This window comes from Pinus tabuliformis, chromosome 4_1, assembly GCF_031772625.1.
Source record: "Pinus tabuliformis cultivar Carrire ecotype Pingquan chromosome 4_1, CPIR1, whole genome shotgun sequence".
In the NCBI taxonomy this organism is placed as follows: Eukaryota; Viridiplantae; Streptophyta; class Pinopsida; order Pinales; family Pinaceae; genus Pinus; species Pinus tabuliformis.
In genome coordinates, this window is record NC_142303.1 from 902,743,224 (window position 1) to 902,761,313 (window position 18,090).

At 34.8% G+C, this 18,090-nt stretch overlaps 1 pseudogene; it reads left to right on the forward strand.

The window, feature by feature from the left end:
- Positions 1-2,025: 2,025 nt before the first annotated feature.
- Positions 2,026-5,262, forward strand: LOC149179076 (tubulin beta-5 chain-like; annotated as a pseudogene).
- Positions 5,263-18,090: the final 12,828 nt, after the last annotated feature.

An 18,090-nucleotide genomic window follows, 5' to 3' on the forward strand; every position in this document is an offset into this window, starting at 1 on the left:
TTCAAAATAGAATATGATATTATTTGTGGGTGATCGGTGAAGGCATTATCACCCATCCATTCTTAATGGCCGGGGGGAGGTCGGCTAGCCAAACATATGCTCGCTCTGGCCAAATCAAATAAGTATGATCCTTCACCATTCATTCTTGCTATTCCTCAGATTGTTCTATGTGCATAGATGCATGCAGCTATGCCCTCATTTTGTTTGGGATGCGCATTCTTCATTGGTGAATAGATCGGATGTTATTCATTCTTTGTTGCTCACAGGTGTAAGGTTGGTTTTTGGTGTTTGTTTGTCGTCCTTCATATGGCCCGCCTATGAATGAAGGCTTATGTTTGTGTTTTCTGGTGCAGAAATGGAAGGAAAGGATGGAAACAAAGGGAAGAAGTGAAAATTGGAGGATTCAAACACTCCTAAAATCACAGAAGAAGTTGTTGCCAAGTTGTTCAACCATTTAACTAAAGAGAAACTTTTCGATATTCTCTTGATTAGGTAAGAAAAATTACGGATCTGGATTTGACTTTAAAGAAGCTCTTTGTTAGAGGGATTGGGTATGAAACTACCTTAGAGTCATTCAAATTAGTCTTTTTCGAGCATGGAGAAATTGTAGATGCAATTGTCGTCACTGACAAGACCATTGGTAAGAACAATGGATATGGATTTATCACATATAAACATGTTGAATGTGCCTTGAGTGTGTTGGAAGAACCCAACAAGATGATTGATGGTAGAAAAAGACAGCTCGCAAGGGCATGAAGAAAAAGACACTTACAACTTTCACAATCTTTAGCACAACCACAAATACCAGTAGTCTAAGGCTCATTTGCAGGTGGCTCATAGCTTTCAAGAAGAGGCTGACCACACTCCTGACATGTATGTACAACCAACTGGTTGAAAACAAAAGCATTATATTGGATTTTAGAACATTGCAACATCAACAAAAATAATGGACCAATAGAAATATTCTAAAAGCTTAAAATATCATCTAATCTCAGAAAGTTGAAACACATTGATGAAATATTAAATTCAAAGAATTTGAATCCCAACCAAATGAGAGCGTACTAGCCATATACACTATAGCCAGGGCTTTTGATCGAATGGTCTCCTGTGGGCCGAAGGAAGTTCGCATATTGATGCTTAGTTTAGATGGAGTAGGTCAGATATTTCATTTCTATGCTGAACTCTATTTTTTTTTAAAGCTTGATGGAAGAAGTTAGCATATTGATGTATTGTGATGTTTATGGCTATGATTGTGTGTGAAGCTCAATCAATTTGGACACTCCTCTATTTTATATATTATATAATTATGTTTTTTTAAGGTTAGATGGAAGAAGAGTGATTGTGATGTATTGTAATGCTTATTTGCCAATATTGTGTGTGAAACTCAATTAAATTTGGACACTATGTATTGTAATGGTTGGATGGCTTCTGGATGGGTGCATGTATAGAGAGACAAGTATAGGTCAAACTTGGTGAGCTAAGTTGGTAATGCATAATGGGTGATACACATATAGAGAAATTGGACTGAGCAAATAAGTGATTCGTTTACTTCCCTATGGATGTTGCTACCTTAGCTGCTGAGTAAACTGATTCTAGTGAAATTGAAACTACTATTGTTTGCTAAGGATATGTGTAAAGGAACTTGGGATGGTCTAAGGGGGCTAGGTATGGAACATCCAAAATAGTAAGAACAAACTTGAACATGAGTAGTGGACTCAGGTTGGATTGACTCTTTTAATTGAAGCGATGAAACACATATAACCCTAATTTGAGGTGATGTGTTTCTCCTATCTATCTTACCAGAGACACCTATATACTACCTATTGGGACATAGCAGTTAAAGCCTCACCTAGAGCACACATGTCCCATAGTTCTAGATTGGCTTTTATGGCTAGCAGATGTAACTCCCCATTGCCCTGTTCTATCTCTTCTTTTTGTGTTTGTTTTCTACGAATCCTCTATTTTTCAATTGAGGTTTTATTCTAGGGTTTGGTCTTTCCATGTTGAAAGTTTTAAATTGAAAAGATGTGTGAGATCCTCCACATTGAGGGTGGGAAATGTGGCAACTAGATCGGTGCCATGTTTTGGGAAGTTTTATGTGATGAGCACAAGATCGATCCCACCGGGAGATACTAGGGAACTTCTAATCTACAACTCAAAAGGGTTAATGTTTACTACAATGAGACGAATTGTGGTAGATTTGTGCCCCATGCTATGCTCATGGATATTGAGCCAAGGACGATGGACAATGTGAGGATCGGGCCTTATGATGAGGTCTTCAGTCCTGATAAGTTTGTTTTTGGCAAGTCCAGGGCTGAAAATAATTGGGCCAACACCATTATGTCGAAGGGGCTGAGCTCATCGATTTTCTGTTGGATGTCATTGTGAAGGAGGCAGAAAACTGTGATTGTCTCCAAGGGTTTCAAGTGTGTCACTCTTTGGGAGGAGGTACTAGATTTGAGATGGGAACCATTTTGATCTCCAAGATCAGGGAGGATTAGCCTGATAGAATGATGCTTAGCTTCTTTGTTTTCCATTCTCCCAAGGTGTTTGACACAATGGAAAAGCCTTACAATGCCATGCTCTCTATGCATTAGATGGTGGAGAATGCAAACAAGTGTATGGTACTGGACAATGAGGCCCTTTATGACTTCTACTTCAAGACTCTCAAGCTCACAAATCCTATTGAAAATAATACTGAGAGAGGGGGTGAATCAGTATTATCATATCAATAATTTTTCATTTCCGAAATATATTTATATACACTACTTCTGTGAAGTGAACTAGCGTGTACACGTTACTATGATTAGAGAAACCAGCATATGCTCAGAGAGCTTGTGAATTAGTTAATTTATCATATGTTGATCTATAACCGGTAACTCATTTAATAGTGCAGTAAAAAGAGAATAAACCATCACACATAAGAAACACACATGAACATGAAGATTTAAGGTGGAAACCTAATGTGGGTGAAAATAACCTGTTGTTGTCGTCTATGTCTTCTTCTAATAATAAGAAAATATGTTTACAATCTCGTACTGGTGCAGACTCATACTAGTACTCAGGTACCTACCTGCAGAATGTTACAACCTTCTCTCGTTTTCCAGATTTTGTTGGAAGGGAACTACAAACCCTGGCTCTTGTACCAACCAATGTGTTTACTAGTACGTAGGCGCCGACCTACAGAAGGCTACAACCTTCTCTCTTCCTCCATGGACCACGTTTCATAAATTTTCAGATTGGATGCTCTTGGTAAACAACAATACACATGAAGACCTTGTTTCATCAAATTTTCATATTGGACCCATCAGAACTTTCAAACAACATCAACCAGTAATCAGTTAATATGATCAGTCAGATCACTGTCACCAGAACACTGTGCTGAGCCCAAAAACCTACACCATCATTCAAAACTAGTTGCAACCTCAAAAATCATGCATCAAAATGTATACGCTACTTTAATGAACCCAACCTGCATGTATACGCTACTTCCTTCAGTCAAACTTGCGTATATGTTCAAAACTACTGAAACCTAAAACTTTCAAATCAAGTCTATACCAACCAGCAATATACTGAACACCTATTGTCAATTTGCAGAGCTTCACACAGGTAGTAGCAGAGATCACCCTACTTATACAATCAATCAATCACATATCAAACTCCTTATGCATTTAGTTTTAATTTCAGATCTAAGAATACTTCATTGATGAACAATAGTAAAACAACATAACTGATTAGATAGATCAGTCAGACCTGAAGACAGGGATTTTCTTTTGTATACGCTACTTGGAAGAGTATAACCTGTGTGTACACGCGATTTTACTGAGATGAACCATTGTATAGATCTGTAAATATTAACTCATAACTTTGCTACTATTCCGGACTTCAGACAAACCTAGATCATGACATTTAAATAATAAAATAGGTGTGCACAATTAGATCTGGTCCAAGCAATATCATCTCATTCAATTATAAGTCCTTTAAGATCATCCAACATTGAATTCAAGGTGCACAAAATGTTTCAGATCAAATCACCAACATAGCCCCTTCAGCATAAAATATACTTCAGATAGAAGTATTCATGAGAAACCCATTCATTTGCATAGCCTGGCCTAATTATCTCCTCCTCCTTATATAGTTTTAGGCATTTCTCAATACCTCGGACCAAAACCACTTAGGACCAATGCCTTTGACCAAATACCTCAAACTAATACCTCGAACCAAATACCTCAGACCAAATACCTTGGATCAAAACCTTGATTTTCCAACCTGTACGTGCTTTTCCTCTTATGAGAGTGCGTGTATACGTATGCGCTCTTTTTGTTTTGTGTACCAGCATGTATACACCATTTTGACTAATTGGACCTATGTATACTTCTTAAACAACTTTACATCAACCTTTTCCTTCACCTTCTTTATTCTGATCAGTAGACCTTAGTTCAATCTTCCTGTTCTTCTGTACCACTGCCCTGTCACCTCTAAATATTCCTATTGTACTGTGAGTTGCCTTTTATCAAAATTGAATTGACGTGTGAGTGAGTTGCCATCAAGGACAACGCTTGTATCATAATGCCGAAAACTCCTAGCTTTGGTAATTTGAACCATATAATATCTGCAACAATGAGTGGAGTCACCTATTTCCTGGGGTTTCCTAGTCAGCTTAACTCAGATCTAAGGAAATTGGAGGTGAATTGGATCCCCTTCCCCCGTCTTCACTTCTTTATGTTTGGATTTGCCCCTTTGAATTCACGTGGTTCACAACAATACTACTCCATCGTCGTTCTGGAACTGATACAACAGATGCAGGATTACAATAATATGATGTATGCTGAAGATCCATTTCATGGCAGGTACTTGACTGCATCTCCCATTTTCAGAGGTAAGATGAGCACTAAAGAGGTGGATGAACAGATGATGAATGTTCAGAACAAGAATTCCTCCTACTTTTTGGAGTGGATCCCCAAAAATGTGAAATCAAGTGCATGTGATATCTCGCCAAAAGGCTTGTCTATGTACTCCACATTCATTGGGAACTCAACATCCATTTAGGATATGTTCATGAGATTGAGCGAGTAGTTCACTGCCATATTTAGGAGGAAGGCCTTCTTGCATTGGTACACTAGTGAAGGCATGGATGAGATGGAATTCACTGAAGCAGAGAGAAACATGAATGATTTGGTGTTTGATCACATGCAATATCAGGGTGATAGTGCAGAGGATGATGAATACTATGATGATGAAGAATCAACGCAGGAAATCTAGGGAAAAATATTACGTAATGCCATCGACAACCACTAGTTGTTTCAATGCGTAATAGTTATTTTTCTGTGGATTTCATTTGCATTTCTTTTTCTTTCATGGTCTTCTCTACTCTCATCCAAGGTTTTGGCATTGAATGCATAAACTTTGTATACAACCCCTACATTATGTCCTTGGTTTTGTTGATCATATTGAGATGTTGAAATATTGGGAAGATGTAACTACCCGCCAAAATTATATGCAAAATTCAATCATGCTTGGACACTCCTCTATATTCTTTAACACTGTCTATATTATATGTTATATAATTATGATTTTGAATGGATTTGTAATACTATAATATGTTTCTCGTATTTGTAAACAAGAAAGACAACAATTCTCTACAAATTCAAACTAGGGAGTAAGTGAGAACAATCCCCATTATAGGATTCAATATAGAGCTTGTAACGTTTAAGAATGTGAGCTTCACTGTTTGGGACATAGGGGGCAAGATAAAACCTGCTACCTGTGGAGACAGTATATGGTCAATGCCCAGGTATATTCTAGAGTTTTTCTCTGTTATTACTGGAAGTTGGCTCCTGATTTCTCTTTTAAGAAGTTTGTTTCTTTAAATTCATGATATAGCATTGTTGGATTTATTAGATATATTTATGACATGAGATTCTTTGTTTGGAGGATTTTATAAGTGCATACGCTGGATTCATTTGTAAAATCTATGACTTTTAATCGTTGGTGGGATTGACTGGATAAATTTATGTTTGTTTGTGGACATGAAATTTCATAATAATATATACTCTATAGATATCATAATATATATTATTTCAGATTCACTCAAAAAATCTCATATATTATATGATTGTAATTTTGTATATAGATGTTAACTTTTATAGATACATAGATATTTGTTTTATGTAGATTGTAGATTTTTTGTATCAATTTTTTTACAGTAATCTTTTCCATGATTCTTTTGTTTTATAGGGTACTGTTATCTTAACGAATTTTACTATTAAATTACCAGTGGTTGTTAAGCTCTGTGCAAATAATTACTCTAAGTATGAGAGAGGTTAGGTAAAAGGGTGTTTGCAAGAAATGGAGAAAACTCTTAATGAATTCATAGTCCATCTTTAATGTTAGGTCTAATTTTATCTTGTGTCTTTCTTATTTTCATGTCAATATTGTTCTTACTTATGCATTCATAATGAGATCAAGATGTTTTCATATCCGTTTTTGTCATTTGCTGCTAGCTGGAGCTCATCTGACTGTGGATTCTATCTGAGACAATGATAATTTCCATCTCTTATTTTTCTTTTATCGTAGAGTTTTTGTGGTGAATGCTAGATTTTTTAAATTGACTATTTTACTTCAAATTTTGTGGTATTTTCGTGTATGTTTTATTAGTTGGTTGTATCTTACAAAATTGACTTGAAATCAAAACCACAGTGTTGGAAAAGATTTGGTTACTCCAAGGAGGTTTATTCTTAGTGTGATAGGCTTGGATTTTGTCTTGTTTGTTGGCATGATTTTGAATTATTATGAGTGGAAAGTGTCCTAAAAGCACATGATTGTTTAACAAGAAGATGATATATGTTGGGATGCATTTGCTGTGCTTCAACAGATTTCAACTTGTCTTTGCATATCCAAAATCCTATACATTTTTTGGCTGTTTGATTATTTTATTTTTTCTTTGCTATGTGGTTTGGCCCTTGAGATGAATGCATGCTTTGGCTCAATAAAATGTGACCTTGGGGTATAAATGTAGTAAGTGTGACTCAAGAAAAGGAGAAACTCCTTTCATGAGTTGTATTTTTGTTATTTCATGGAATTTGTATAAATTTCAGCTCGATATGTGTACTAAATTGTATGCTTTTGGAGACTAACATAATATTGTGCTTGTTGCACAGTTTGAATTCGGCTTCTCAACATTGCCTTTGTGTCCAATTTTTTGTTCAATCATGGCTTTCATTCGTTCACTTCAAGCAGAATATATGACAATGATATCTAATCCCCAAAAGGTAAAGAATAATTTTATTGTTTGATGATTTCATGACTCGCATTATCAACTTTAAAATCTTTCCAACATACTGATTGTGCCTTGAGTGCGTTGGATTTATCACATATAAACATGTTGATTGTACCTTGAGTGTGTTGGAAGAAACCATCAAGATAATTAATGGTAGAATGGTTGTCTATAATTTTGTCGTTGTTGGGTAGAAACAATCATAGTTGAACCAACTCCTTCAACAACCCATACAACCAGTTAATCCATTTCAACTCCAACAACACCTTCTTCCACCCATGGTACTTATACAACCCATACAACCAGCTAATCCCTTTCAACCAGCTACAACAGATCCTAACTTAAGAAGGCTCTATGTGGGTAATGTTACTGAACACATGAAACGTGCTAAAATGACTATTTTTTTCTCTCGTTATGGAGACATTGAAGAATGCCCTGGTGGTTGATAGAGAAACTGGTAAGTCAAAAGGATACTCCCTTATTCTTTAAAAAACAATTGAAGGAACAAATCAAACCGTAGAAGACATTGTTAAATCAATAGATGAGCATCAAATTTTTTGTAAATTAGCATTTGAAGGGAAAAAGTAGAAAGTTACAACAAACTAGGGCCAATTTGTTCCTAATTTGAAGGATAATTGTGATGTTAATCACGTTTCACAATATGGTGGATTGTAGGGAAAATTTTAAGAACCCCCCCAAATTTACATGTATAATAAATGGGCAAATCTCCATGGTATATAGGAAAAATGGAAGGCGATTTTATCAATAATATGATATGTATATATAATCTTTTGGCGAATCTCTCACCAGGCATGGCGAATATTTTACTTAATTATAAAATCTTGTGTTTATTGAATACACAAATGAAATCATTGCATTTCTTTAAACTATCTTTTGAAATCAAAATTACCGAAATTACATATCGATAACCTAGTGGGTGTAGGATAAAATTCACCCATGCCATTCACAGAAAGCATGAGAAAAAACCCTAATACTATATATAAAACCAAGAAAAATTCAAATTCATCACTTCTAGGGACCTCGTAAGCACCCTGCCAATACACAAAAGTATCTTCCTGTTTGCAATTAGAAAAATTACCCAAATTACAATCTGTTTACTCCAGCATATGTTGGAAAGTTATAGAAGGAGGACTAGTGCAATCAATCCATTCCTTTTAGCCCTGGATTTGTTTTTGTTTAAAACATAAGTATACAAATATACTTGTCCAATGTCTATGATTTAACCATTCACCATAAGATGTTTTTCCAATATAATTTACTAAGTCTATTTAATATCTTCATTATCATAAAAACCAACCTATATCCATCTTAACTCCACATCTACCACTCTTAGGGGGATGAAATCTATTTATCCCTCTGAGCACTTGGTAGACCCAGAATTAAGATGGATCTAAGATGATATAATTTCCCCTTTAAATATTCTATGCTCACATGAATACCGTGGTATTACCATGGGTCAATACCATGGGTTATCATAAACCTGGAGCTTAAAAATTACTATTAGTAATTTATAAAAATTAATAAAATTAATAGTTGATTTTTATTTTATTTTTTATTTTAATTTTATCGGAACAAACACTTTTCCACTCTATTCTAGTTTGCATATCACGATATTTGATACCTCTCGGGGGTTAGTAGATCCAAACTAAAGATGGATCTATGCTAGTTTAATTCCCCCATTTAAATAGGCTACATTCCAAGTGAATACCATGGGTCAATACCATGTGCCATTTTGGTGAATACCATGGGTCAATACCATGTGCCATTTTTATTTTTATTAATACTAATATTAGGGTTAATAATGTTTTTTTGCATGGTATTAATAACAATCTATTCCATGGTATTTGTCCCATAGTATTTTGCCCATAGGTTTCACCTAAATATAACGCATTTTTTGATGTTTGTAAATATAAGGTGACTTATGGAGTAAATATAAAAAAACGTTTTATTTGTTTACCATACCTCTCGTTTATTTATATTTTTATTAATTTACCATACCTCTTTTAAAAATATGGTATTTGGCCCATAGGATTCACTTAAATAAAACCTCTTTCTTGAGCCTTCATAAATAGAACGAGGGTTATGGACTAAATATAAAAGGAGGTTTTATTTATTTACCATGCGTCTACTTTATTTATATTTTTATTTATTTACCATACCTTTTGAGTAAGTATAAAAAGAGGTTTTATTTATTTACCATACCTCCACTTTACTTATATTTTTATTTGTTTACACCCTTGCATGTATATAAGGTGACTTATGGAGTAAATATAAAAAATATTTTATTTATTTACCATACCTCTCATTTATTTATATTTTTATTAATTTACCATACCTCTTTTATAAATATGGTATTTGGGCCTTTGGCCCATAGGATTCACTTAAGTAAAACCTATTCTTGAAAATGGGTGAATGGATTCACTTAAATAAAACCTATTCTTGAAAATGGGCGAATGGAAGGTTGTAACTCCTAATTTCAAGGGCTAAATCTACCTTTTTTACCCTCTCCCTTAAAATAAGGTGGGCTATTTGAGTTGATTTGTAAAAATGTACTATGATACAAAATATTCGCCCACTAAAAATTTAAAACCCCCTAATTTATCCAAAGGGCGAACATTCGCCCCTAAAATTTTCTATGGTGGATTGGGTCATCGGCTACTCAACCCACCACTTATTGGTCATCAAAATATTGTGAACCCGACATTAGTACTAGTTATCAGTATAAATCCATAAGGATTAAATGATGCAACATTGCCAAGTCTGTCTATAGACCTTGTGGCAATAAACCTCCCTTATACTTCATTAAACTCTTAAGCATTGTTGGACTTGGGATGCCAACTTCTTCTCGAAAGAACAACTTCTACTCATGCATCACTAGGTGTAGACAATTAGGGTCCTGGTTCGTAAGGATCCTCTGGATATGGAAGTCACTGATATAGAAGTTTTGGAGGTGCAACATCTCACTGTGGGATTTATTCAAGTTCATCCATTTCCCAAACTTCTTCATATGATGGAGCAAGTCATTTCACCCTTACATCTCATCAAAGTAAACTCCTAGGGACATCTCCATCATCAAGAGTTCTAACTAGCATGTGGTCTTACTACACATCCTAGGTTCGTGCTCATTCTTATTCTTCTTCTCCCATTTGTCTTGGTTCATTTTCAATTGTATTTATATATATTTGAAATGTTTGTTTTGATCTTTTGTCTTCCCCTATATGTCAAACACCAGTTATGAATCTATGAGCATTTTGATTTGGATCTCCTTTATTATTTTTCTTCTAACGTTTTTATCTAGAAATTGATGAGAATAAGTTTGGAGCAAGGTTGGAAAAATAACCTGTTTCTAGCATTTTATGTCTTGTTTTTAGTTTATTGTCACTACTTTTTAAAAGGAACCCTTTTGAATAATCAAATACCTTAGCTTCTTTCTATAGTGGATGTGATGAGAATAAGTATAATTCATTGTGGTAATTGAGGCTACTAGTTGGTATTTAGTATGGAATTAAAGTCAGGTTGGCCAAATCATAGAGAAAATTTGTGTTATAATTATGGTGTACGATTACTATATGTGAGGGAAATTGTAGGCAAGATATCATTAGCATAAAGGGCACTTGGTTTACAGGGTACATTTGAGCACGTGTTCCATATTCAGAATCTATTATCTTAACTTATTTTACTATTAAATTACGAGTTGTTGTTAAGTTATGTGAAAATAGGCATTCCAAAGAATATTGAATTGTATGGGAGCAGTTAGGTAAAAGGGTGTTTACAAGAAGTGGAGAAAACTCAGAATGAATTCATAGTCCATATTTAGTGTTAGATTGTGATTTTATCTTGTGGCTTTGTTATTTCATTTCAATATTGTTCTTACCTATGCATTCATAACAATATCAGGATGTTTTTCATATCTCTTTCTATTCTTTGCTATGAGTTGCAGCTCATATCAACGTGGATTCTATTTGAGCCAATTCTTATTGCCATGTCTTATTTTTCTTTTATCATAGATTTTTGGTGGTGGATGCTAAAGTTTTTAAATTGACTATTTTACTTCAACTTTTGATGTATACTCATGTATGTTTTATTAGTTTGGTTGTATCTTATAACATTTAATTGAAATCAAAACCACAATGTTGGACAAGATTTGATAACCCCAAGGAGGTTTATTCTTGGTGTGATAGGTTTGTTTCGTTTGCTGGCATGATTTTGAATTATTATGACTGGAAAGTGTCCTAAAAGCACATGATTGTTTAAAAAAGAGAGGATATATGTTGGGATGCATTTGTTGTGTTTCAACATATTTCAGTTTGTCTCTTCATATCTAAAATCTAATACTTTTTTTGGCTGCTTGATTTTTTTATTTTTTGTTTGCTAAGTGGTTTGGGCCCTGATATCATTGCATGTTTTGGCTCAAGAAAATGTGACCCTAGGGCATAAAAGTAGTAAGTGTGACTAAGAAAAGGCAAGGATTCATATTTGTTAAAGAAAAAATCCTTTCATGAATTGTATTGTTGTTATTTTAGGTTTGTTATTTCATGGACTTTATATAAATTTCAGCTTGATATGTGTACTAAATTGTATGCTTTTGGGGACTAATATAATATTGTGCTTATTGCGTAGTTTGAGTTTGGCTTCTCAACATTGCCTTTGTTTCCATTCATTTGTCCAATCATGGATGTAATTTGTCCACTTCAAGAAAAAAATATGACAATGATATCTAAACCCAAAAAGGTAAAGAATAATTGTTGCTAGATGATTTCATGCCTCACAATATCAAATTTAAAATCTTTCCAATATTTATTACTAGTCCTTATGTATTACTTCTCACTGTAGTCACAAATTTTCCCTCTTGTAATTCTAAAAGTTGAGGAAAATTAAAGGGCCACATCATCATAATCATAATATCTTCTTAAAATACTCCAACCATCGATTCTCTGAAATTTTTTTACAACCCTAATATTCTGATAAAATCTAGCAGCTTTTATGGGCTCTCTTCCATTAAACCCTACTCCCATTCCATAGAAGAATACATAGAAGGTTGTTTTTGGAAAGAAAGGGGGTTATCCTATTGTTTAATCTTTGTTTTTCCACACATAGAAGGTTGTTTTTGGAAAGAAAGGGGGTTATCCCATTGTTTTATCTTTGTTTTTCCTTTCCTTAGAAACTTGATTTTAGTATCTTCAATTTTTGTTTATGGAGATTCTTATACGAAGGGTTCCAAATTTTGAACAATGAACATATGAATCCTAGCAACAATTGTAGTAGAAGAATCCCCAAAAAAGTCAAATAAGAGGGAAAACAAAACAAAATGACTTTCCATTGTTGTGCTTTTATTCTATTAAGCTTATCGTGCTTCCTATCTGGAGTTTCTTGTAGATCATTGCAATCTTATAGCCGTTCAAGTAACTAATTCCGTAGAAATAATTAGTCTTCTTGTAGCAAATTGACAAGTATTAAAATGGAATGTAGGCATGGTTGAGAAAAAAGGGCGGTGAAAATGAAATGGATCAACACCAAGAATATAATAATAACCTTTAGTCATGTGTTGTATTTAGTTGTCCTTTCACATTACTTAATGAACCTGTTAGAGCCTAGATTTGCCTCAGGCTGAAAAGGCAAGGTTCTAGGTCCACATCAAACCATGCTCAGCCTCGTAGTTAGCCCTACGAGGACAGGAGAGGGCTCTCTTCGGGTCGATCTCGACAAAAGACAAGCAATGGGGTTTGATATGACTGAAATAAAAGCTAATTTTAGGCTAGGTATGAAGTACAAGGGTTTTATTTGAGTTTTTGGGGGTTTTGTGCTGGAAACAGGGAAAGGCAAATTGGGCTCGGGGATGAGGCACAATTTCTATAGAGTTCTGATTGGGGCAAGGAAGGCAATCGTTTTGATGCTCTTAAATTGATTGAATGAATAAATCGGACTGGTGAGGAGCTAAGGAGAGCAAGAGAGTCTCAAGAATTCTCCTTAAATAGATGAAAACATGGAAATTTAAACAAATTCAAAGGCAGAGCATAACAGTTAATGGGTTCCACCTTAATCACTCATTTGTTCAAATTCAGAAGAAAAGAGAGGAAAATGATACACATAACACTAATGAAATTACAATTACTCAGAGAAGCACACCATCAAAACATAAAGCCACAAGGATCCCAAACGGTGCTGCAAAACCCTGGTCTTTCCTTAGCCAAAAATGCAGAGATAGAATGTACAATGATATGCCAAAGCAATCCCAAGTGTCCAACCCTGAAAATGACTTGGGAACTACATGATATAGAATAGGCCAACCCATTCCCTTGCCTCTAGGGGTCGAGCTCATCATTCTAGGATCTGTTTCAATGAATTCTAAACAAAGCAATAAAATCTAGGCAATCAAAACAACTTGCCTTTATAAGGTAGGAAACTGATTCATTCATTAAATTTTCACTTTTTAGTGAATGAAGCCTCTAAAACAATTAAATAAGTGATAAAATTACATCATGTTTATCCAATTACATCAAGATAGATCAAAAATTACATCACAAAGCAAAACTAGTCAAACTGGTTGAATTTCTGAGCTGGAAGGTGAAAAATTGAGCAAAAATCCTCTATGCGCCGTGCCAATTCCTTTATGCATCGCGCCACTTTGAGGCTGAGTTTGAGGCACTTCTTGAAGTCAAAATTGAGCCCAAGTGTGCTTGTTGGAAATCCTTGCCTGTCTACTTTCCAACCTAAGTGGAATTTTTCAATTTGGATGTCATTTTCCCCTCCAAAATTGCAATCTCCCAGGACTGCTTCCTGTGTGTCAAAATAGGGGCAGTGAGGTCATTTTTTGAGTGTTTTTGACCTCCTGGGGACTCAAAAATTGCCCAAACTTCTTGGCCATGCACCAACAGTCATGATATTTCATGCCAAATCCAAAAATATGAACGTTTTTCAGTTTGGAGCTCCTTATCAAAAGCGTGCGCCAGGTGGTGCGGCGTAGAGGGAAGGCGCGGCGCGTTGGGCTTGAGGCGTGGCGCATTGAGCCTTTGCATAGCGCTTTTACAGGAGACTTTTGGAGGCCTTACTGGTGTCCAAATTTGGTGCAAGATAGCTCGTTGGAAATGGATTTGAGTCTACGTTCTAACCAAACTAGAATTTTTCAATTTGGAGTTCAGTTTCCCTATAAAAAATCAAATCTCCCAATACTGGTCAAAATGTGCTAAATGAGGATGCCTAAAGGCAGAGTGCTGTTACAGTCAACTTTTGAATACCTTCCTCAACTCCAAATTGAGCTCATGATAGCTCATTGGAAAGATAGTTGTGTCTAGTTATCATTTTACTCATCAAAAGAGTCATTTGGCTTACCAAGCTAGGATAAAACGTGATTTTCGCAAGGTCAGTTCAGAGGTGCATCGATTCTCCCGAGGTAATTGTATTTTTGACATTTATCTAAAACCATGACATCTTTGTAAAAAGTGAAGGAGGTTTCTCATCCTTGGCATGGTTGGGAGAAAAACCTCTCTCGGTTTCCCAAATTCATCTTTTCGTGCTCAGAAAAATCATTTGAGTGAAGCCTACCCCAATGTGTGGAACAAGAGATTTGTCGAAATCAAGCGAAATGAAGGGGATAGGGAGCTTCTAAATTATTGAGGAAATTTTGGGAAGTAGGGAGGGATGATAGAAAGTAGGGGAAAGTGTAATCTTAGAAATTGAGTGAGGGGAAGGGGTGAAAAATGGGCAAAACACAGGCCTAGCCTAGAAAATAGGGTTTGTAGCAAGAAACTAGGGTTTGTGTGAAAATGAGGAATTCAGGGGATCTCAGTGATGGGAAATGTTTAATAAGGTACATTAAGGATAGGGGAAGGTGGATGAACATCAGGATACAAGTTTTGCTGATGATTTGACTGTCCAAGAGAAATTGCCTTCAAAACCCTAGGAGAGGGAAATATCCTTACCTAGGCGCAACTAAAGCATGAACAAGGTGTAAAATGACCCATTGGAACTTGACATGATGATGAAAACCATCTGAATGATGGTAGATTGAGCTGAATAGTGACATAGATCGACATTTGGACAACTTTGAAAGGAGTGAAAGCAAACCCTAGACCTAATACCTAGTTACCAAATTTTACTTGCAAACTCATTGAAATGACAAAATTTGACCTTGAAACCTTAAAATCACTTTGTAAGAGCAAGTTTGATCACTAGAGGAAGGATGCAAAGGCTGACACTAACAGAACCCTTTTGTTAAAGTCTATTTTTTCTCGTTTATCCTTGATTGGTGATGTGACATTGTGTCATATTTTGGATGAATATTGTTGATTGTCTCATATGACTATGGTGCCTCTGCCAATTATGAGAACATTTATATAATTTCTTCATGTCACTTCTTACATGCAAGACATGAGCCCCATAGTCCATAATGGTGTGATTTCTACTATGTAAAATGTTTCATTTTATATGTTGAAGCTGCTACATGACTACTTGTAGGGGTTCCTATGGAGGTATAGGGTACCATGCAGAAGTTGAGATACTCAAAATTTCCATTTTTTTAAAGTGTAAGTCATGCCTCTATGATATTCTATTTAAAATTTGAAGGCGTGAGTATGAAAATTTCAATGACTTGTAGCCTTTCCTCAATCTTATAGCCTCCTTATAGAACTAATGAAATTTGCAAAATTTTCTTGCTGGTGAACAATTAGATGAAAAATTTTCTTGAGTAGATAGGGTTTAATTAAAAGTTATTAAAAATGAACAAGGATGAATATGGAATGGAAAGAAAATAGAACGAGATGGAAGTGAAAATCAAAACTAGTAATGATGAGATAGCTATGGTAATGTATGGAATGGAATAGTTTTGCTACAAAGTGAAATAAGTGCTTTGATGTCCTTGAATTTTTTTATTTTAATTTTTTATATCCTTGTACTTTATACTAATATGATTTATTCTTCTCTATTTCAAGTTTTTCCTATGGTAGGTTCTTCAATAACTTATAATTTCTTAACAGATAAATTAGAAACTATGCATGTCATTTGGAACTTGTGAACTATTGTGCATCGTTTATGTTAATATAAATTGTTAAGTGCTAAAGGAATTGTAGTATTAATTAATTTATTTATTATCAAGTGTAGGTGTTATTTTGTTTTTGTGTATCCTAGTGTGCACTATAGATATTAGCCAAACTTTTGTACTTACTATTTTAAGATATGTTTATTGGTTACATTTCAGGATTATTGTTATTGATTGTTGTATTTCGACATATTGAATTAATTAATAATGAGAAGAACTCCCAATTAGTTTTCTAGACCCCATAGCCAGTAGGATTCAAGAATGTAGTTCATTAGTCATAATTTCACCATGAATATTCATTTTTTTTACTTTTTGGCATGCAAATCAGTCACAATAGATTTACATGATTCACAAGGTGAGAAATCAATATTTGATGTAATTGCATATTTTAGGTTTGATAATTATATATCATTTATAGGTTATAAATGTCTTCAAAGTTTCACTTCTAATTGAGTATTCAACTAAACATATTGAGTATCTTATACTTAATTATTTTTCCTTCCACCCACTTTTCATAACTTCCATAACCATTAGGTAGGGACCTACAACTTTGATGCTATTTTGTTTGTTTAGTAAGAGATTTTCCAAGACTTTACAAAGTTTTATAATTTATTGAAAGTTGTAGAATTTACAATCTATAAAGTTTCAAGGTCTAATTTTTTAAATTCTAATTTTTTAAAGGGTGCTAGCTTAATGGAAGAGTACTTTCTTTGTAGGTAGAAGGTTGGTGGTTCAATTAAATCTTACCCACATATTGATATGAAATGATGACAATTAGTTTTTTGTGATGAAGGATATTTTGACCATAACCAATAAGCTTATGGTGACATTTATTGACTCTCACCAAAATGTGAAATGGTGATGGTCAAATAACGACACCATATCTCTGTGTCAATAGTAAAGGACATGAAAGGTCCATCACCATAAATTTTTGCTGTTAATATGAAATGGTGATGGTCAATGAACATCACCATATATATGAATTAATAGTGACAGCCATGAAAAGTTAATCACAATAAATCGTTGTTGTTCATATGAAATGGTGATGGTCACTATTCGACATTATAATAATTATTCGTGATGGACCTTGAATGTCACCACAACACCTACACTTTTGGTGATGCCAGCTTTGGTGACATTCATGTTTTTGGTGACGGAGTCTAAGATCCATCACCATTGCTCATATGAAATGGTGACGGTCACTATCCTTCATTATAAATCATTATTGGTGATGGAATTTGGATTTCACCACAACATCTATACTTTTGGTGACACCACCTTTGGTGACATTCAGTTTTTAGTGATGAAGACTCTTTTGACTGTCACCAATGAGCTAATGGTGACATTTTTGGACCCTCACTAATGACCCTTTTTCTTGTAGTGGCAAGATGATGAAGGAGGAGATGGATACGGGCGACAGGCTAGAAGACACATATCGAGCTAAAGAAATAAGATGATCATCAGGTGGGAAGAAAAAGGAACACCAAACTCTAATAGGAGATGGAGATCAATATCACATGGAAGAATCCTCACCTTCAAGTGATAAGGAGGATGAAGAAGAAAACATGTACCATATTTTCAAGAATACACAAAGAAATAAATAGCAAGAAGGAAAAATTGGCACTGTCACAACATCATGGAGTTCATGTCATTAGTGTCATGTCATGTCCTATCACAAATAATCATATGCCACACATTTATTGTGGATTATGTAATTACCTATTCAAAAGGTATTGTAAAGTGGAAGTCCAAAGGACAC